At 27.2% G+C, this 23035-nt stretch overlaps 1 protein-coding gene and 1 long non-coding RNA gene across 2 annotated transcripts in view; both read right to left on the reverse strand.

The window, feature by feature from the left end:
* LOC148230794 (limbic system-associated membrane protein-like) overlaps nucleotides 1-23035 on the reverse strand; it is a 217070-nt gene that overhangs the window by 123607 nt on the left and 70428 nt on the right. The window lies entirely within an intron of this gene.
* On the reverse strand, nucleotides 19048-20009 carry LOC148230795 (uncharacterized). Its single transcript, XR_015811082.1, has 3 exons — nucleotides 19914-20009; nucleotides 19790-19833; nucleotides 19048-19544 (listed from the first exon to the last, which is right to left on the reverse strand). It is a non-coding gene; the product is annotated as an uncharacterized LOC148230795 (long non-coding RNA).

A 23035-nucleotide genomic window follows, 5' to 3' on the forward strand; every position in this document is an offset into this window, starting at 1 on the left:
TCTTTAATAATAAAATTGTCAATTTTATTAATAATAAAATTGTCAATTTTATTATTAATAAAATTTCAATTTTTTAATACAAAATTTGTTAAAAAAAATCAATGTCAATTTTATTTATTCAAATAAAATTATAAAAAATCAAAATATTATAAAAAATCAATGTCAATTTAATTTATTATTAAAAAAATTTCAATTTTTTAATACAAAATTTGTTAAAAATCATAATAATACGATACATTGTTCATATATTATTTATTTTAATCCTAGTTTAAGATTTTAGTTAATAGCAATAAATCACAGATTTATGTATATTTTAAGTAAAGATTAGAATATTATTATGTACCGAAAAGATTCCACTCGTTATTATTATTATTGATTATTTATAAACGATGAATTAATTATTGTAAAAATATTTAAAATATTTTTTTATGGATGTTTCTTTATTTTATCGGTAAAAGTAGTAGTTATTACTTTTTTTTTGAGTCCACAATAAATTAGTTTATTAATAGACAAATAACTGTTTGATAAGATTTTTAGACATACATATATATATATAATACATAAACAATAAAAGATTTTAGTAATATTATAATAATGTTACCAAGAATATGTGAAAATGATTTTATGTATTGTATATTCCTAATAAAGAAGTTTTATCAATGTTACATAAAACCAGAATAAGACTAGTATTAAATAAAAAAAGATTAGCTAATTGTAATTTTGGATGTTAAATATTAAAAATAAATACTATTTGGTAAAAAGTGACGTCTTAAAAAAAAATAATGAATTATAAATAAAAGCTCTGAATAAATCAGTTTCATCGTATATTCGCCAACCGACTCGTTTAGTAGATTCTTCATGGCACAAAAGCTTCATCAAAGCGTATCCATTCAGTTTTTTTTTAGTCTCTCGGGTAATTCATTGCTTTCATCGTTTTCTTTCGTGTTTCAATGGCAATAGACGAGGCCGGAATTAAAAACTGGTAACCATTCTCATTCGTTCATTAAACGAAAGTTATTCCCAAAACGGATAGCTTGTTGTGCGGGCCCTAGCGAAATTATTATCCTTTGATGGGAAATTTAATATTGGCGCAATAAATTAAGGCGCTGTATAATTTGCAGGGTTTTCAAAATTTTATGGCAATTGATTGAATTATATAGAATGGCAGGAGGGGTGAATGGAGTGTTCTAGGGTCCGCTCGGAGCTAACGAGCCGTAGAGTCACGAATGATGCTTGCAAAGTTCACTCGGTAAACGAAGGTATTTCAGTCCAAGAAATACAATTTTGTTATGTAAGCGTGTATGGGTTTAGGTAGTTTTATAGGGTCAATTTGTTCAAAGCTGAATGTATAGGATAAAAATATTAAATTGCTTTTTATTCTTCAAATATTATATGGCTATACCTATTTACACCTAGCTCAAATATTTTAATATTAATTTGTTCATACATTTTATAGTAGGCGAGAGCGTTAAAAGAAAAAAAATAATGCTTCTTGGTAAAATATTATTATTTTTCAAGACTAAATGCTATGAAATAAATTATCTTAAGACGAGAGATAAAATTGTTGCGAAGCTTTCCACTGTAATACATCTGTTGTGTAACATTTTCAATGAGGTTTCCAGCGTAATAAATCTTTGTATAATATATTCTCTATGCCAAGTCATGACGTCACCCGCCGTGTAAATTAATAAAGTTTGTGTCTATATTTGAATAATTCATGAAACTAAACGATGATGAAATATCCTGATTTAATATAAGACATTTATGAAGTATAATGCTATTAATTTTACATAATAATTTTAGTATCGATTTCATGAACGTTTGAAAAGTTTCTTGTTAGGTATATTATGCAAAAAAAAATAGTGAGATTGTAATCCAACGACTAATAAAACAATGATGCGCGTTGTCACGAATGCTCAATCAAAATTCATATTCAATTAGACACTTGAGGGTCTAAAGAGTTCTAGGGATTCTGTCATGAAATTGTTTGATCAAAATTTTCCGGAAAATCTAAAAAAAAACTCTTGAATTCCAGGAAATATCCTTAGAGCTTCAAAATTTAATTTTATTTAGCATAAGTATGATTTTTTAATAAAAATATATTTTATTATAGTGAATATTTTTATAAACATACTTTATGTAAGCAAATTTATTATTTTAATATAATATAATTAAATACTTATTTTGTTATATATTTCAGAAGAACCTAAACTAATTTTGTTTTGTATTACTAAATATCTAGAAACGTTAAAATGTTTTTTGCAAAGCTTGTGCATTTTGTGCTTATATTAAAAATTTTAGTTGTTTGTACTGTAGTTTCCTATACTTAAAATAAATGCCTATGTATGGGGATGTAAAGTATTTTTATATAATATATTCTATGGTAAAAATGACAGGGTTCTGTGTTACCTATTACGCTCTTAAAAGGGGATTATAAATATATGTTATATAAAGGAATTTTTAACATCATAATCCGATTTATAATAAATAATATGTATGACCTAAATTTTTCCTATGATTTTGCAAACACAATATAAATTAAAAAACTTAAAGATCCATATAGGATTTGATCCAAGGTCTTTCAGGTATATACAGCGATTTGTACCACTTTTATTTTGTGATAGATTAAATCATGAGTGTGAACTGAAAAATGTGTGTCTTCTGAAGTTAAAACAAAACGTATGAAAAAATTTGCATAAATTTAAAAATGGTTATAAAACAGACACTGGAGTAACAAATACTCAAGTGTACAATAGGTCGCAAAGGGCTCGTATAAAATGAGTTATGTTTAAAATATAAAATTCACCTGATTGTCATAAAATACCTCACAAAACACGAGATCGTTGTTTAATAGCTAATATTTATGATATTGAGTTTTGACATTTTAAATTGCTTTAATAAATAATTGCAAGAAAACATACAGTTTTGATTTAAAATCGATTATGTACATATGTATTACATTTGGTGATTTATTGATATAATAAAAACGAAATTTCGATTATAAACAAATAATAAATTCAATAAAGCACTGAATTTGATACACTGTTTGGACGAGATGAACTTTTAAGATTTTAAATATAAATAAATAATAAAATATTATTTAAGTATGGTATTAAAATGTGAGATGATATTGATATTGTAACAAATATTTTGGTTGAAATTTCCATTAAAATGGCCAAGATGATGTTGATTGTTAAAATATTTACAAAGTAGTATAAATTCTATATTATTAAGTGTAAATTTCATTAAAATTTATAACAAAAAAATATGGAACGTATATTATAAGTATCATAATTGATGATTTTTTAATCCTAATTTAAACGCATTTACCTTCTAAATTATTTAAAATAATTAAATAGTATTAGACATTGTAACGATTTTTCTTAATAATATTTGATATATGTTTCAACTATTGGTTAATTACTAATAAAATGGTTAGAAAAATACATAATCATTATTAGCCATAAAGAAATTAAGATTTCTTGGTTAATTGTTATAACGTAAAAATTATTTAGGTTGTCCAAATAATTCCAGATATATACAAAAATTAAAACCTTATCTTTTCCACATAAAAAATATCGATTTCTGAGATACAAAATAGTAGGTATCGTTAGATAAATCATATTTGCTATGTAGAAAATTTACATATTATTGCAAAAATTAACATAATATTGACAAAATATTTTACAATATCTATCATATGGTATATCACAATATTGTAATTACGTGCTATTCAACAAACTATTATATAAACAAAGAGAGCGAAACAAAAATGTCGACGTGGGTAAAAACATAATTCAAAATTTCCGTAGATATAAACTATGCTAATCCGTTGATATGTAAGTGTACCGACATAAAAATTTACGAAGGTCCCTCTTTCTCTACCATTAATTTTCCCCGCGTACTTGCACACTGATTTTGTAGTTCCCTTTTTAAAAATGTAGCTGTGCTTATATATTTTTAAACCTTTATAAACTTGCTTTAAAATATAATAATAATTATTATAAAATGAATAAATTTTAGTTTAAAGATTTTACAATAAAGTGTAATACAGTAAAATTAAAGCAATTTTAATACTTACTTAATTAATTAAATTATAAGGATAAACTAAAATATTCATTACCGTTTTTAAATTGAAATAAAAGTAAAAATAAATACATTTTTTTTTAAATTGAAATAAAAGTAAAAATAAATAAATTTAACGAATAATATAGAGCAGTATTAGCCAATGGTAGTTTATTTTCTTTAGAACAGAAAACCCAAGGCATGAGATCATATATTATGTCTAGTAATTTGTATTTTTTTATGCGACATTGTATTATATATTTAACTCTGCTAAGATATTTTAATTAAAAATATAAACCAAAAAATGGAATAATTTAACATTTTTTCAAAGTCAACAGCTTTTATGAGATGTAATTTTTCATCATGCAAAAAAATATTAATTGCGTCTGTTCCTTCGCATTCCGCATTTTTAGCTTTTCCCGACGAACGCTTTTCTTAGCACCTCTGTTTTTGAAAAATTTTCTCAATTTTCCCTCATGTATCTCTCTGTCTTTCCCTTCTCTTGTATTCATTCTCCATATTTTTTCTCCGCTTGCGTGTATACGTTTGTAAGTATTATTATTTCTCCTCTGGCCTAATTTTATATTAATGCTCACATCACACACGCATCCATGCGTATGCATTAACTTAAATTTAGGTGAAATTAAATTTCGCGTCATTCCCCCTCGTGTGTGCTCGCTATTTTGGCTTAATAAAAAATCCACCTTATATTGTATGTATGTATAAAGACAACATAGCCAAATACAGAGTAGCTCAGGTGCGTTTGAAATTTTGTATAAAAATAATAAGTAAATTTCCGAATATGTGAAATTAATAATCGTAAAATCGATATGATCTATTTTACTATTGAAATTTATTTTAATAAGTCAGTTTGTATGAAGTAAATAAGTAATTAAATTTATGAGAAACTACTAAGAAGGATTTACTCGACACAACAGCATGGTGGTTTATAAGCCATGATGTGCGTTGAGGATATTAATATATTATATAAGTATTTTCTTAAGTTTCTTAGTCACAATACGTTTATTTTTTTATAAAGACAATAAAAATATAAAACCACGTACTTATTCGTAAATCACTGAATAGTACCTGTAAAGATGTAGTTCATATTTAAATTTTATATTTTGCAATTCTTCTATATAAATAGGTTCAATTAATTCAATTTAATCTAAAATCAAAATTATAATAATAAATAAAATTAATAAATACGTTCGGGTTCATGTGGGATTTGTATTTACTATTAAGAAGGACCTATTAATTAATTATTAATGGTTTTACCGGTAATACATAATGCTGGTAAATTATGGATTATTATATTTAAACGAACCGCACATATATCTTATATATAATAATCCTAAAATTAACGACTTATTATTAAAACATTTCCCAAGAGAATAAATCAAGATTGATTTATTCTCTTGGGAAATGTTTTAATAATAAGTCGCACATGATAATGTAAAAATAGATTAATAAAAATATTTTCTGATTTTTCTACAATAACTGGACGATAAATTATAATATTTTAGCAACATTTCTTCTTAGAGATGCAGAATATCCTTGTTTTAATATTAATTATGAAATACTGCTGTGTTAGCAATAATTTAATATTTCATATACGACAAAATAGAATAAATAAACGACAAAATACCATTTTAATAATAATTATTTATATTTCAGTACAATCATATAGTATTGATTATTGCTGCAAAAACTGGCAAATACAAATAAAAAAATAATAATACAAATGCTATTTTTTTTAAATAGATAAATTTATTTTGAATTTGGTTAGAATGCCTTTTGATTGATAGCGCAATATTTTTATATCCTGAATTACAATGAAGAAAGTCGTAAAAAACATACAATGTGTTCTTGAAATACTCATAGAAATACGTTGTATGAAAGATAAATTTTATAAACGTACTGTATAAAATATAAAAGATGAGAGCCCACTTTGAGAATTTCGATATTTGTTACGGTTCAAAGCGGTCATTTTTTTATCTATGTATGTTTAATAAAATTAATATTTTTTATTAGTGTTTATAATTCTGAAATTGTATTTATTTTATCTCTGTAAAATGTAATTGTTTCTATGAAAAAATAAGTCAATTATTACTATGATTTTATTATTATATTTTTTATTTAGAATTTTTAATGATCATAAAAATTGAAGCTAGGTACGAAGAATATTGAATATTGTTGATGTTTGATACCATCCATTTAAATGTATAAATTATTAACACACAATACATATATTTTATACCGCATAAAACACAAAGCATTGCCATTTTTGGCAAATTTCTGCTTTGGAAACGCTTAATTGGCAAATAATGGCACAGACTTCATGCACGAAAAAAAATTAAAACATGATATTTAAAATTTATAGATAAAAAAGAGGAATATACAAACGTTATTCCTTAATGCAGATGACTCAAAATAAGGGGTTTTCAATAAGTAAACCGTAAAATTTATTTTTAAAATAAATTTTTATTACATTAAACATTTATTTAGTCTGTTCAGCCCTATTTGAAACACTTATACACGTAATTGATATGAAGAGTTACTTATGTATACAATTAATAAATTTTAAATTTAAAAAAGTAGTCTTTGAGTATTGTGAAAATTAAAGTTAAATTTAAAAAAAGAACACTATTTGCTAGATAAATAATAAAATAAAGGTGTCGTCGATATATATTAGTTCGTATTATATTAATAAAATAACAATCTACAATAGCATAATCCAGTACAATTATAACTCTTGATAATATATGATCATTTTAGTATGCTCATATTTTAAATAGTTGTAATCTGGCAACAGTGATTTTTAACTTTTATCGGAACAGCCACGATGTATTATAAATAAAAAATGTTGATAAAAAAAAAGAAAAATAGTTTCTGAGACGCCCATAACGAGCTTGATAGGGATAAATCGCTGGTGGTGCTCAAGTTTCCACACTATAAACCGGTACTTCCAAAAATAAATAAGTAACGTAAAATCTGACGCGCCCAATATAATCTTACCGAAAATCTCGCACAGTACATTTACGGTGGATAGTGTTACGGCTCTCGAGCATTTTTTCAGATTGATGCTGATATTTGTATAACTGCCGGGGAAAGCCCAGGAGGCGATGAAAAAAGCGTACCCGTCGCCATGAAAAACACAATACGTGTCATTTGTCATCCACGAAGTGGTCGTTTTCAGGGGTGACTGTCAACGCTGTATACCCTCCATCTCTCTCTCACTACTCCATATACTTACATTTATACACACGACAAATAAATTGTAATTTTCTATAAGGGTCGAGTTGGGGAACTTACTGACGGGGGTGTTCATAATAATAATAATAAAAAAAAAACACTCTCCACTTTCCCTTTTAGTCTTTGGCGCCTCCTGGGGCGCCCGCCTTTAATATTTTTGCAAAAGCAGAAATACATAATATGGAGGGGTGTTAAAATTTACGCCGGCAAAGGTGCGATGCTTTTAAGTAAAGTCAACAACTTTTTTTTAACAAGTCCACCCAAAAGCGCGGACGCAAAAACTTCGCCAAAAAGCCAATATACCTAAAGCGTTTCTGGAGAAATTGAGCACTTTGTGGATAAATTGTACTGTAATAAGCTGTGTAACACGTGGACATAAAAGTTTGTGCTAAGAGCATTGTGGCATCATTTTTATTACTAACTTATTGTTAAAAGTGATAATAGCAGAGCACGCATTTCAAAGTAAAAAGTTTTGTTTAATTTTAAATATAAGGCCATAAAGTATTTTGATTTAATTATGCATATTAATAAAATATATAAATTAAAATAAGAAAAAGTTTTTTTATTACCAATACGGCATAAATTAGTCGAGGATTTTAATTGGCCAAAACAAAATACTACTATTAAAAACTTTTTTAAAGCAAGTTTTGATAAATTAAATTAAAATATATGTTACAGCTAAATAATCCAACATCATGATCAGAAACATTAAGATGCATCTTATTGAACCTATGGTTCATGATAAACAAGACACTTTTATTTTTAATATATTTTCGATATTTGTTTATCTTGTATTAAAATTAGTAACAATATTAAATAAAACTGTATTAAATCTTTATTATAATGAATACAACATAGTTTTTCAATTTGACGTCTCTGATATTTAATTTATAAAATTCTAACTAATTTGAATCAGAAACGTCATTTTTTTCATATCAAGAATGCAATAAGCTTCAGAGCAACAAAGACGTCCGCAAAGTCGTTACAAAACGCGAATAAAATATGGATATCGAAAAGAAAAAACCGTAAAGAATGGGCAAAACAACCAAAAATATATATACTATAACAAAGAGCATACCATTTTCGACAATGGTGGAGTCGCATCGGTAACGATTTACTGAAAAATGTATAAAATGCGGTCTTTTGTTAAGCCGTCCTAGTCCATTTATTCGGATTTTCGCCAACTTATATAAGCAGTGCGCTTTCCGCATGAAAAGTCGTATTCTGTTCGTAATTCGATAACACATTACATAACCCCTTCGATGAGGGAGTGACCTCGAAAAAAATTCAAACGACTCTTCTGACCCCGTTTTCGGCAGCGTATTGTGAACGAATCGAAACGACTTGGAAAATGTGCAGCTAACGATTTGAAAACGTCCAACTGTTTGACTAGCTTTTACCGAGTTTGACAATTTTATAGTTTATTGTTGTACGAAAATTGGTTTAGTTAACATACCAGAAACATTAAACTACAATAAAGCGACAATAAAGTTTGATGGATTGAAAATATGTATAGGTCTTACTATTTCATTTATAGTTGTACTAGACTAGATACACTACTACTACTACGGCTCCTCGACATTCTATAACAAAGCATCTTTATTTTTCGTAAGTCCATCTCAACGTCCCGCTTCCACATTTTCTAAGAATTTGCATGTGATCTTTTGTATTCAGATGGCATTCGTACGTTTTAAAGGCTTTTCATCGATCCAACCTGAGAACATGTCTCATACTACATCTAATATATCTTTCAGATTTGACAAAGCGCATTATAAGAGATATACTGAAAGTAAAGATACATAGTACAAAACATATTTATACAGTTCTTGATATTTGTATAACTAAAAAAGTTTTATTTTATTGTATTCAATTTCTGGAATAGTATTTCTGAATACTTGATTTAAATTAAAGTGAATCAGTAATTTAGTTAATAAATCAGTAAACAATCAGTACCAACAAAAAAAATATTTATTGCGACACCAGATTAAAATCAAAGTCTGGGAATCAGAAACACCTATTTTATTTATTATAAATTAATATCATATGTTGTTAACAATCAATAAATGTTACTTTGTAGCTGTAACCAGTTTTTAATAATAACATATTATTGTAAATAAGATTTTAACCTATAGCCTTTGAATTATTAGTCGAGCGTTTTTTTTTTATATTATACCAGCATAAGAATTAATCGTTTAAAATTTACCAACTATGACTCTAACTTAAATTTTTTAATAAAATTAACCTTTTTTCAGAAAACAAGTTATATTTTGATAACAATTTTTAAATTATAAAAAATAGCATTAATGAAAAACATTAAAAATTACTACGATAATTTAATTATTAAATTTGACTGCGAAGATTTTGTACATTTTAATTTTTTTTGTAATATTGTGATATATTATTTTCTTATGATTATGTTTTTTACACATTTAAAAATACATATAAAAATTATACATATTTGAACACACATACATAGGTCTCCCTACATAAGATATTTTGTTGGCAGCCTATTACAAAAGGGTGTGAAATTTTTGAAACAAATTACCGTTGGCCTATAGAGAAGATTACGATTGGGTTTTTTGATGCATGTGTCATATTTTTTCAAGGCGTTTGCTACATAATTTTTAATTCATGGTGTTTACTTTGACTTAATCTGCAATAAGGTTTCTCACGGTGGTGCTCCATTTTAACATAAGCTCGATTTTTTCAGTAATACTTATATCCAGGGTTAATGATTTAATATAATCATATTCAGATTCTAACGCCTGTAAATTTGGCGAAAAGATTGACCTAACGATTTAATCAATTCAGGAGGGGTCAAGTTGTTAAATGGAATGGTGGTTTAATTAATAAATCCGATATCCTTTTCACTTGATAATAGCAGCATTATTATAAGTAATGCCGGTTTATAATGCTACACTTATTTTGTTTTTTTGCCAATCTGCGGTCTACGCCGCTTTGATGTATGTTTAACTCTACCAAAAGTGTTTAGTGTCAATGTTACTAGTTATCAAGTAAAAAAACTGAAAAAATGAAATATTATATATGAACGTGTCTTACATTTGTCACGAATAACCTTGACCGAATTTCTCTCTTAGCCAAAACCATGACAGGCTTGTATCCAGAGAAAGATAATAAAAACTTATATATTGATTGAGAATCAATGACGCAATCTTTCCTACATCCGGCCCGGGGACAACTCCGCATTTGATTGTCACCGTCACCATGAACGAAATTATGATCGAGACTGAAAAACAGGCGTCGCGCCTTTCATTCAGCCTTGGGCGTCGGGACATTGCGGCGCCACGTTCACCCTAAACCCCATCCCCTCAGTGCCGAGCTTTAATTCTGCACTTTATCTCGTGGCGCGACGAAGCCAACGTTAAACAGGTGATTCGACACAATGGGCCCTACGATGAAACGCTTTCACCGTCACACGTCTTCATATTGTAAACATTCTACGGGGAACGTAAACATTCACGTATTTACGAAGACCCGTGTACATAACAAAATGTTTCATCATATACAGGACGTATCAATGAACATATGAGGGGCATATTATACATGCAAAGGCGCCTCTCATCATCATACGGGTTCTTGGAAAATCAACCCTTAGACAACTTAATTTAACTTCATAAATTTTGAATTCAAAATGTATTATCAGACTTAAGACAAAAATGGAATTATTTTCGTCGTTGACACGATAAAATAATTTGTTATGCATTTATAATAAATAAATAAAAAAATCACTCATTATCAATAGATAAATTATAAAATATAAGAGAAAAATATGGTACTTAGATTGTAAAGCAAATATAAAGCCGAAAAGAGTAATCAATTTGCGTTAATACAGTCAGTTCGAGAGTTATCTATTACATCATTATTCAAAATTGAGAAAGAGATGACAATTTTAGGTTTATGCTCCTACTATTGGCTCTAAAATACACGATACGGATATACGTTCAATATATTTATCATTACTCCGAATGATTGATAAATATAAAAAATATAGTAATGATTTTAATTTCTATAAATTTGTTCAAAATATAAACAGGAGTAATGATAAGTATATTGAACGTATCGTGTACTTTAGAGCTAGAGGAGTAAGCCCAAACTTGCCACCTCTTTCTTAATTATGAATAATGGTGAAATGCATAGCTCTCGAACTGACTGTGTTAACGCAAATAAATTATGGTTGAAAAATCGTTACAGTATTTTTGCCATTCAAATACTTTCAGCCTATACTAAAAGCTTTTAAGAAAGTATGAATAGTTTCAAACATCTGGCACGGATCCACCATTTCTTAGGCAGAGATTGTGAAACATTTAAAAATATTTTTACAAAATTATTTCTTAACCAAAACAAAGCTGTAATAAAATTATCGATTTAGCAAATTTCCCGAGGAGTTCTCAAGAATAAACACTACGTATATTGTACACAAAAAATTCTAGGTTCCAGCCTCAAATATCATCTCGGCTCAAATGTTTAAAAATGAGAAAACACATTTATAAATTAGCATACACGAAGGAAAATGATATAAATTATTGAAATCATTTTTAATTTGCAATGAATCAAAACTAATTAATATATAAAAACATTTGATACTCAACTTATCTAAAGACTATAAAGAAAGAATTGTACTCTGGTTGATTGATATAAGATCAGAACTGTCAGTGTGCAAAAGAATAATATAAGATTTATCTTCAAGTCTGTTCCACAAATTTTACGAAAATTGTTGGTAAAAGTATGTATCGCATAAAGCATTCATTCTATGAGTTATTCAGACGCCATCTGTGCAAGAAAAAGCCCTCAAAGACAAAAAGAGTCTCGAATCCCAATTTATTAAGCACTAGAACATAAAAAAAGTCTGGATTATTAAAATAAAAAAATTAAGAATCTCTTTAATAAGATTTTTTATACGCCTTTGATATATTAAAGCGCTATATACATATTTTAGCAAATACAGACGGTATAGTCAAGGCCCTTCTGCGTGCGCTCGATACTTATACCATGTTTTACATCATAACACAATGCGGCTCTAACGACCTTTGAAAGAAGTGTTTGAACATTTTACATGTTATCCTGAATATTTTATTTATTCATGATGGATAGTCTCAAAAATTATTATGATCTCACAATGTTTGTTACTTGACAATACAAAATAGACTTTACCATTCATCACGTATCCAATATACTATATTATAATCTGGTTTGAAAGTTCCGAAACATTTCCGTCCCTATATTAAAAGCCCTTCAGCAGCTTAATTATTTTAAATCGCTTTTAATACATCACAATGACACGCTTCTGGGGCGAATCATTTAACTCGGGACAAATTCGTCCAGTAAATTTAGAGTGGGACACCCAACGTTTGCAAATAAATATTAATCGTCCGAGGGTTGATTCCGTGACGAGCCTTTTCGTCCGAAATGGCCCTTTTTGGTCTGACACGAAAGATCACTTTTGGCCTGTTTCAGCCGCCCTAATATTTATACCGGCCCTGGTTGGTTACGGATGGGTAACACGTGCTTAATAACGTTTTATTAGACGGTATTAATTCCGTTTTGACAGCGGTTGTCCGATCCCCGGGTCGCGTTTTACGTGCCCATCAAAAGCTATTCTTTAAATGGAATTAAGGGTATGTACAGAATGTCACGGAGAAATGTATACAAGCGTTAATGGAGGTTATCTACAAATTGAACAGAAGTGGTGTATATTCAGCTTACATTGCCTTATCCTAAAATTATAACCGTTGCTTTTAGTACTGATTACTTGAATATATTTTGAAATGGAAACATTTACGACTGTTTTTGATTTATGTGCATTGTTTCAATTATATTTGTATACCCTAGCTAGTGTTTCGATGAATAATATATAACAACATAATGCTAAAAATAGAATACATCATTATTCTTATTTTTACATTATAAAAACCACAAAAAAGACGATTGTTCAGAATATTTATCAAAAATGTAAATTTTATTTTTTTATAAATAACAGTCGCCAACTCGATTTATCAATTACTAAGATAACAAAAAAAAAGTTACTATTTCCCAACTGTAATCTATAATCTAAAATTCATTAAATAAAATAGTCGATAATAAGCAATAGAGAATATAAATTTAGTATAATTCAATGAAAGTTTTTTTATTACATATTAAAAATAAAAATTATTGTTTATACGTTATTTACTTTAAATAACAACAATAATGAACTGCTAAGCAAATATGTTGTTATTATATACATATAATATCATCTAATAATATTCAATTTAAATACTTTATTATTTTTATAAATTTATTTTTATTACTTTAAATCATCTGTTCTAACATAACAGGTGTTTTACCGTGGCGTTATAATGTGATAAACACAGTCAACAAGTACTAAATAAGTAGTATAACATAACAAATTCTGTAAATCATTGAAATCTATTAATTATAAACTATTATTACAGCTTACAATAAATTATTCATCCGTGATATTAGAAAAATACCTAAATTGTAATGATATATTATTATCATAATTATATACCTATCAGTAGTCCTAAAATTAAGAACATTTATTAGCAAAATAATACATAAATAAATACGCTAAATATCTTTAAAATAATTGTTTCTAATTTATTATTGTTTAAGGTAGTTTAGGTTAGTATTGGTTAAGTTTCAAATTTTGATTTGGGAGATTCAGATATAAATTAAAAAAATTTAATTAAATTTTTTAAGTTAAGCTTATATAGTATTTTGTCGAAGCAAATTTAAGAAACAGCAATACGTTTAAAACGGGAAAATAAAAAAAATATCTTGTGATACTACATTTTTATTTTTTGATATTATATTAAGAAATCAAAACAAACTTACAATAAAGAATGTATTTAAAATGTATATAACCTAACAACTTGACAATATATCAATCGCGATGAGTATGCAAATGTATGTACCTAACAACTTGACAATATACCAATCGCGGTGGTATGCAAATGTATATACCTTCCAGAATTTGTTTGCTTCTACATGTGATTTTTTAATATAAGCTGAATTTAGGTCTTTATAGAGACTTTTTTGTACCGTATTTGCACAAGATATTTTGATTTTATTTAATAATAATAATGATATTTATCTGTGACATTTAACAACTATCTTCCAGGCAATATTTAAAAATATAAAGTTTAATTTACAAGACATTAAAATATGTGGTAAATTTCCTATGAAATTTTTTATATGAGTTCATAAATAATTTGAAGTTACATCTAAGATATAATAACTACTAAATATTCATAATTTAATTAAATAAATAGTTATTGATTATATAAAAAAAAGTTCTTTCAAGTTAAACTTTTATGTAATATATAAAATAGGCATATTATATCAAAATATGTTTGATATTTAAATTTGGCGTTATAAAATACTCGAAGAATATGTAAAATTCCAACTAATTACCTTATAACAAAAAGGAATAATAATATTACAAATTTAACTTTATAATTAACCTACAGCACTATACTTTGTTAATAATAATTTAATAAAAAACAGGCCTTTATCTGAAATTAATCTATTTGACTTAGTCATTAATGATATAAAATATAAACTACTGATTTTTTTTGCGAAAAATCTAATTTTTTGTCACAATCTGTATGCTCCACGTATATATATATATATACACCTAAATATACGTACGTAAGCTTAGAGATCACTCTTTAGGTATCTATGTATATTATATATTCTGAATAGAAAATAATTTAGAACCTCTGACCCAAACCGTGATTGACGTAATCGGCTTACAACTCAAATCAAATACGTCATAAAATAAGCATCACAACCCTTAAACGTATAACGAAAACCGCAAAAAAACATCCACACACGTGCAAGGTTTTGAGTGCAATTTCAGTGCGAGAATAATTAGAATTTGTGGAGCGGCGAGCATTTAAAAAAAATAACGTACATAATAGAACCGCAGAGGCCGTTTTAAAACCACAATTCCGTATGAATGTGTAATCCGCAGATTAAAGCTGACCATTTGGTTTGTGTGACTATTAATACCATTAGTGGTTTAAAAAAAGGAGATCGTAATTTGATATTGAAATGAAATTATTATACTCGCATTATGTTAATTAATGATCAAGAGGCTCTTATAATTTATTGGCAACCCTTTGAAAATGCGGAGAGATGGGTCATTATTGACTCTCGAAAACATGGACTGATCAGAGTGTTATTAAGATATTTCTTGGAATAGCTAATAATTTGTATAAAATATATAGCGTTCAATTATACATCAATTTAATTTAATTTTTATTATTAATTTTATATTATAGATTTTATACTACATATTTTTGTTTTTTTCTAAGAAGTCATTAGAAATTCTAAAATTTCAACTACTATTAGTTAAATAAATACGCAATATTAAGAACTTTTACATAATAGTTTAACTATACATAATTTTGGAAACCAATTAATTAATAAACAATTAACAAATTATTATAATTGAGATGTGCTCTGATATTCAATAAAAAAATAGCAAAATTACCAGTTACATAGAACCGTTTTAATTTGCAAATATCGACGTTTAATTATGTGAAATAAAATTAAACAAAATTATTTGACAACGGTTAACAATATTTTTACTTATAAAGCTATTCAATTTTTAGACATTTGTCCACCGGACGTCCGTCTCGGACAGATCCGTGCGTGTGTAACCAGAATTATTATTTTTTAAAACGCATTAACGCTTTGCTTATTTTCTATAGAGAGAGTACATCACCATTTTAAATTAAATATTTTTTATAATATGAGTCTTATTTTTAAGCTACCAATAATAATGTTTAGTCAACTACTTTTTACGGTAATCTATAAAATTTAGCTATTTAACTTCTTAAAATAGATTATTACCACAATAATTTTATAGCGATTGTCGTAAGGAAATTATCACTAATTATTAATTAAAAGTATATCACCACTAATTAAAAATGAATTTATGTTTATCACAATTAATATATTAAAAAATAAATAAAGAAAAAATACTTGAAATTAATAACAAAGTAGTGCAAATTTTATTTAATCATTAATAAAATAGATGTTCTATGAAATAATTTAAAAAATTATAAATTAAGAGTACCATGTGATTATATTTTTTTGCCTTTAATTAAAAAAATATTGGTTTCGATTTTAAGGCCTATTTTTTTAGTTTAATAAAAAAAATATTATAATAAGTTAGATAAAATTTTATCTGCCATAAAGATGCCCTTAACTATATTATTATGATTTGCTTTAGCTAATGAAGATCTTATACATAAAATTTTAATTTTATGTGTACAAGGCAAGCGTATAAAACTTCCTAAAAAACGTAACATATTATCGATAATTGGATGATCGGAGCGCGCCGTTAAAATCGGCCCTCGATGCCTTTCGCCTCTGTTCTGTTTAGTACATACTCAGTCATAAAAAACAAGTAAACTTTGTCCATATATTGCGCAAAAAGGATAAAACCGGATCCACAATTTAAAAAATAAGCTATACAACGACAGAGGAATTTCTTTTCGCCCATAACTCGAAAAGCTCGCGCGCTTAAGCCAAACGGCATTTCGCGTTTCTGGAGCAATGCGTAAAAAGGCACTCGTAAAATGACGCAATCTTCGATCGATAGCTTGGACGACCTTTGTGTCTTTGTCTTTTGGCCGAAATCCAAAATTAGACATACCAACCTTCGCCTCATGTATCAAAAGTAATTTTTAACCCGGTCAATTCCACGCGCCCACGTATAAAACGTAAATACGCAATACGTGTTAATTTTTCGTTACGTGCGTGTTTTAAAAGGTACTTTTTACCATTTTTTCACCCAAACACACATTACACACCCTTTGGTTTTTTTACCCAAAAGGCAAACAATTTGTTTGCTTTGCCATCAAAATCAGCCATTCACCTTCATGCCTAAAACAGGATCGTAATGTTTTCATCTCTTGCCTCAAGAGACCAACCCGAAATTTTATATCGAGTATTGAATATTTATTTCTGTGGTAATTTATTTAAATAAATAATTTATTATATATTTTGGGTTGTGGATATATTATTATATTATTACTTACTACCTCTAAAAATTATGACTTTCATGAACGAATTATTAGCAAAAGCAATTTTAGTACATGAAGAATATTACGATTAATAAAATTGTAGTTAAATCTCACTAAAATAATTGTCACTCTATATGAAACAACCACTTTAACTTTAAAAACTAAAATAATAAAAGCTTTACTATTACTTCTTAATATTTTTTTATTTATATTTAAGCCCAAAATAATAAAATAAGAATTTTCACAATTGAAAATCGCCCATCGGGGAGCTCTGCAATAGGTTAGCCAGGAAAAAAGCGTATCCGGAGCGGAAAACTCCAGTTCCGGTTAATGCAAATTGGTCGTTTGTACGTCCGTATGTCCGGACAGATTCCGAAACCTTAAATATCCCGATGGTAACATATGCGGATGTTAATTTATGGAAGCTGCAACTGTTTCGCTAATTTAAGCACGCGGCAGTACGGTGCTTTTTAAATATTCAATTTTTAACTGTGTTACTTATTTTCAAGTTAACTTAGCCTTTACCTTGTAAAATAAAAGAAAATATTTGAAGGTTTAATTAATAAAATATTCATTTAATAAACAAAAACATAGATAAATCAACATTATCAAAAAGTAAAGGCCAATAACCATTATTAGGTTTGCGGTTTGTTTTTGATCAATATTCCCCTTCATTGTGAAATTGTGACGCTAATTTTAAAACGGCAGCTTTGAATGTAAATTTACGACGCAAAAGCGACGATGAAATTCTCTTTGAGAACTCATAACGAAACAATTTAATAAGATATTATATTTCATGATAGATTAAAATTTGTTTATAGATTAAATATTCATCATAGAGTACAAAGGATTGTCAGTTTTTTGTTATGGAAATTGCAACAAAATATTGCAATATTTTATAAGCAGAATCTTATATATAATTGTTCTAAGCCGTCGCTTCCGCCGTCGCTTCCGTATCCGGACGCGCATAACTTTAAACGAAACATTCTCCGTTCAATTATCTACTCTGTAAATCGTATCACTTTGTATTAACAGTGTGTAACAATACACGTAAACAAAGGAAATAAATTTAATTATAATAATAAAAATTAAAATTGAATTTGTTCCGATTGATTTTCGAGCCGCCGGTAATGCGTTCTGTTGTTTCGACCAATCAAAAATAAGCATTCAAATATTCAAATAGCGTCGACCAATGAAAAATAAGCATTCAAATTCAAATAGATAGTACCGTGACAACGCTTTTAAATAATTATTATTTAATAACAAAATTTTGCTACGCGACAATAATTTTCATTAATTCGTCATTTGACTGTATAAAAATTAAATATATACATAATGTGTTGAGGATTAGAAGAATACATTGATTAAACTAGATAAACAATCATAAAATAATCTTCGTAATGAAATTTTCAAATTTTGAATTCCCGGCGACGGGCTCCGAGGCCTAAAAGTGAGTTTTTGCTTTTATAAATAATCGGATTGCAAATTAACTAGGTGTGTTATAACTATGAAAATTAAATATATACATAATGTATTGAGGATAAGAAGAATACATTGATTAAATTAGATAAACAATCATAAAACAATGTTTGTAATGAAATCTTCAAATTTTGAAATCCCGTCGCCGGGCTCCGAGGCAGAAAAGTGAATTTTAATAATATTACATAAACATTATCATTGCTTTCCGATTTTATACACATATACGTTAGATTTTAAGAATTTTAAATTAACCAGTTATGTTTTAAACATGAACGTGTAATATATCCTTAGTATGTGAGGATTGAAAGTTAATGTCGATCAAATCGGCGCTGTCGGACAGCTTATAAATGTGTAGTTTCTTGGATGTTATCTAATAAACGACATTTTACAATGATTATAAATATGTGATTGCATACCTGGAATAATCGATAGCCAAAATATCTAAGAGTGGGTTATTTTTAATTCCGATGTGGCAAAATATGTACAATTTTTGTTCTGTGCCATCATTCCTCTTTCTGAATAGCCAAATTTAAGATATTCAGTTACATCAAACTTATGTAGTATGTTCTTTATAAAAAGATAATACTTGCTGACGGTGACTTCAACATGAGAAGATTAACTCTTTATTTATATATACCAATTCTACGTTGTAGCCATATAGGTCATCAAATTGTTCCATCATTGCTTCTGAAAAATAATTAAAAAACAATAAGACTCTTATCAAGAGTAAACATTGAACACACTATTACTACCAATGTAATCCATAAATTAAATTTAAACGACAACCGAAGAACAAAATTGATGGATGTACTGTAGAGGATTAAACACGTAGATTGGCATCTCTTCATTTTCTACAAAATTGTCACAATATGTCATATATTTTGTATTATTACTAGCATTGTAATACGTTTAATTAACTTCGGTATGTATACCTTTAATTGCCAAATTACCGCTGTTTGTCTTTTAATATTAGATCCTGGAAAGTCAATAGTAATTTTGTTAGAATAACCGTGTTATATTATTCATTTATAACTAAACACTTACTGGCACACCCACAATTTATAGTTTTGTCTATAATTTCAAATGCTCCATCACTTGAATCATCTTCAATTGTCACTTTTTAACAAAAGTGCCGCGATTATAACATATTACGGAGCCGGCACAGCGAGCGCTTGCCAGATGTGACAGAACTGTCAAAGCAAATTTGGGAAGTCCCGCGCTTGAGAACGAACTAAATTGATTTTAACGAGCGAAATTGATTTTAACGATTTAAATTGTAAAACATTTATTAAAATATGTATAAAAATCATCAAATACTAAAAAAAATGTTTTTTAAAATATTTTTTTAGTTTATAGATTTAAAATATAATAAAAATAATGTGGATATGTATTAGCTTCTCTATACAGAAAAAAAATTGTACCAAAATTTTGGCGAACGTTGGCAATTTAAAGTTTTAGTTTTTAGAGAATTTTTAAGACTTTGTTTTAAAAAATATTTTCAACAAAAAGGGGCAAAGTTTAAAAATAAGTACTATTCATTACCAACCAACTACTAAGCGCAAAGTATTGCAAAAATCCCTCTTACTGACGCCTTTAAAAGTAAACTACACAAAAATGTATAACACTAATTTAAATATTTTTTAAATTAAAAGTTTCAGAATAAAATTTCAAGATTTATTCAAAATATTTTTTTAAACATTAAAAATCTTTTTTATTTTATTATGGATTTTAAATAATAATAATTTATTATAGATTTTAAATATCTTTAGTTTATTATTAATTTTAAATATAGTGAAAACTTTTTACACTCATTAATTATTAAAATATATAATGCTGCGCAGAAAAACATTTACTTTAAAAAAGATGTAAATCAAAATATTTTTTGATCAAAAAAGACAAAGGTTTCAAAATTATTAATATTTTTAAAGCGCACTTTTGGTCTAAAGTAACAGATTAGATGCTTGATATTTTTAGTTTATTGTTTCTTTCTAATTAGTAAATGTAATTAAAAACTGACTTTTATATTTACACATAAAACATACAAATATTTTTTTTTATTATAAAGTAACTTATGGTGTCACCAAAAAACTTTTTTGTTACGAAAATTTAAATTTATGATAAAATTGTGTTATGCAGCGTTAAAACTGACACTCAAACACCTAAAATACGCTAAAACACAATCAATGACTTATAATCACTCACATTGCACTAACTATATATGATCGATTGTGTTGTTGCGTTAGTAACGTGTAACAAAATATTTTTTCATATCAGTAATATTTTTGAGCAGATGTGTAACCGATGCTATTTATTATTATTATTTATTAAACTGTAAACCTACGTTTAAATGATACAAAATGTTACGTTTTAATATTATTTTTTATGTTGAAAACATTTTGATATTTTTTGTTTTATTAATATTTAGTAAAGTTACAAACCTATTTAAAAAAATAATACAATGATATTTTTTTGTACCGAATACCGAAATAACGAAATTCCCAGTTAAACGAATCTTTAATTTGTCCCCGAAAAACTTTCATACAAAATGTTTTCATTGTAATGAAGACTAATCTCAGTATAACAAAATATTTTGCTCCGAATTTAAGAATGACGTTATAACTTGACAAAATATTTCTAAGAATTCAGTTCATCATTGACTTGGGGTGTGCCAGATGTGTTCAAAAGCGACATTACAGGTGTTTCGTTGACCCTCAAACTTTTTTATAAAACATTTTTTTCACAAATTTTATTGTGTTTCATACATTTTCCTTAAACAAGGAAAAAAAACGATCTGTCAACCTTATAAGAGGTTATCTTGATGCTGTAGTAATATAGTAATTAAAAATAAAATAAAAATATATCATCTTCCTTACATTCAATATAACGAATTTTCAGTACACCAAAATTTATTCATTGGTTCCGTGAGTTTCGCTGTATTGAAATTTCATAGTACAATTTAAAATTTATTTTTATATAATAAAAGTTTTAAACCTATTCATAAATGATATACAATATTTAGATTTATCATTAAATATCTAAGTTTCAATATAATGATAAAATCTAACGTTGTAAATCTAATAAATAATATAAAATGTTTTCTTCTGGAAATATTTAGTCAAGTTGTAAACCTATTTTCAAATGAATTGAAAATTTTAAGTAGTTTTTTATAGATTGAACTATTTTGTCTATCATTGAAAATTCTAAATAGTAATGTCCAATTTGAACCATTAAATTTTAAAAAATATTTTAAAAAATCAGAACGAAGCAAAAATTATATTTAAAACCCAAAAAGTTGAGGGTCCGGTATTCGCACACTCGCTAGCTATCGGTACCTCACGATAGTGAGGTACCGACAGCTAGTATAAATTAATTACATCAGTCGTGTAGTGCTAGCATATTGCATATTTTATAGTCGTTTTAATATTTAAAATTATTAAAAAAACAATAAACTATTTTACGTGTTTTAATACAACTTTTTTTTAATAATAAGCTTAGTATATATATTTCATATAAATCTAAAAACTTTATTTTTCTGACTAGATTCAATTTTAGATGTAACTTCAGTCAAGTGATAAATAAACATTCAATATGGTTTACAAACACAGTGAGAATAAAATAAAACACGTTTCTATGATATCAAATACCTTTTTATACTAAGTAAATTCACTTATAACTCATTTTTTAATATTTTAATAAATCAAAAACGACGAATGTCATACATATATGTTCAACAGGTGAACGTCATACACATTCATAAAATACTTTAAATTTGTCATATTAATAAATTATAAAGTCCTTTGAATTATTAATATCTAAAATATCATTTAATTAAAAGTAATTTTAAAATCAGATTAGGTATGCTCACAATATTTAATATTATAATACGTTTGATTTTATAGGTGGCGTCTTCTATACGTATATCCGCCGTTAAGGTTCCCATAACAGTAAAAAATGCGTATAGCCCGATAAAGATGTGTCTGAGAACAAATTTCCTTCCGCCAGTATATTGCTCAGAGATTCCGAACATGCTAACACGCCCATATTCAACCCCCAAATTGATGGTAAACCGCACGTGTTGAGATTTTCCCATCGCATCCCTTTTGTGCGTGGTATGACCTCCCAGTGGAGGCTTTCAGCGACCTTATTTTTTCGGCCGATATCTCATCAATCAAGCCTTT

Source organism: Plectrocnemia conspersa, unplaced genomic scaffold (assembly GCF_051122295.1).
Source record: "Plectrocnemia conspersa isolate PC_06_02 unplaced genomic scaffold, ASM5112229v1 ptg000010l, whole genome shotgun sequence".
Classification (NCBI taxonomy): Eukaryota; Metazoa; Arthropoda; class Insecta; order Trichoptera; family Polycentropodidae; genus Plectrocnemia; species Plectrocnemia conspersa.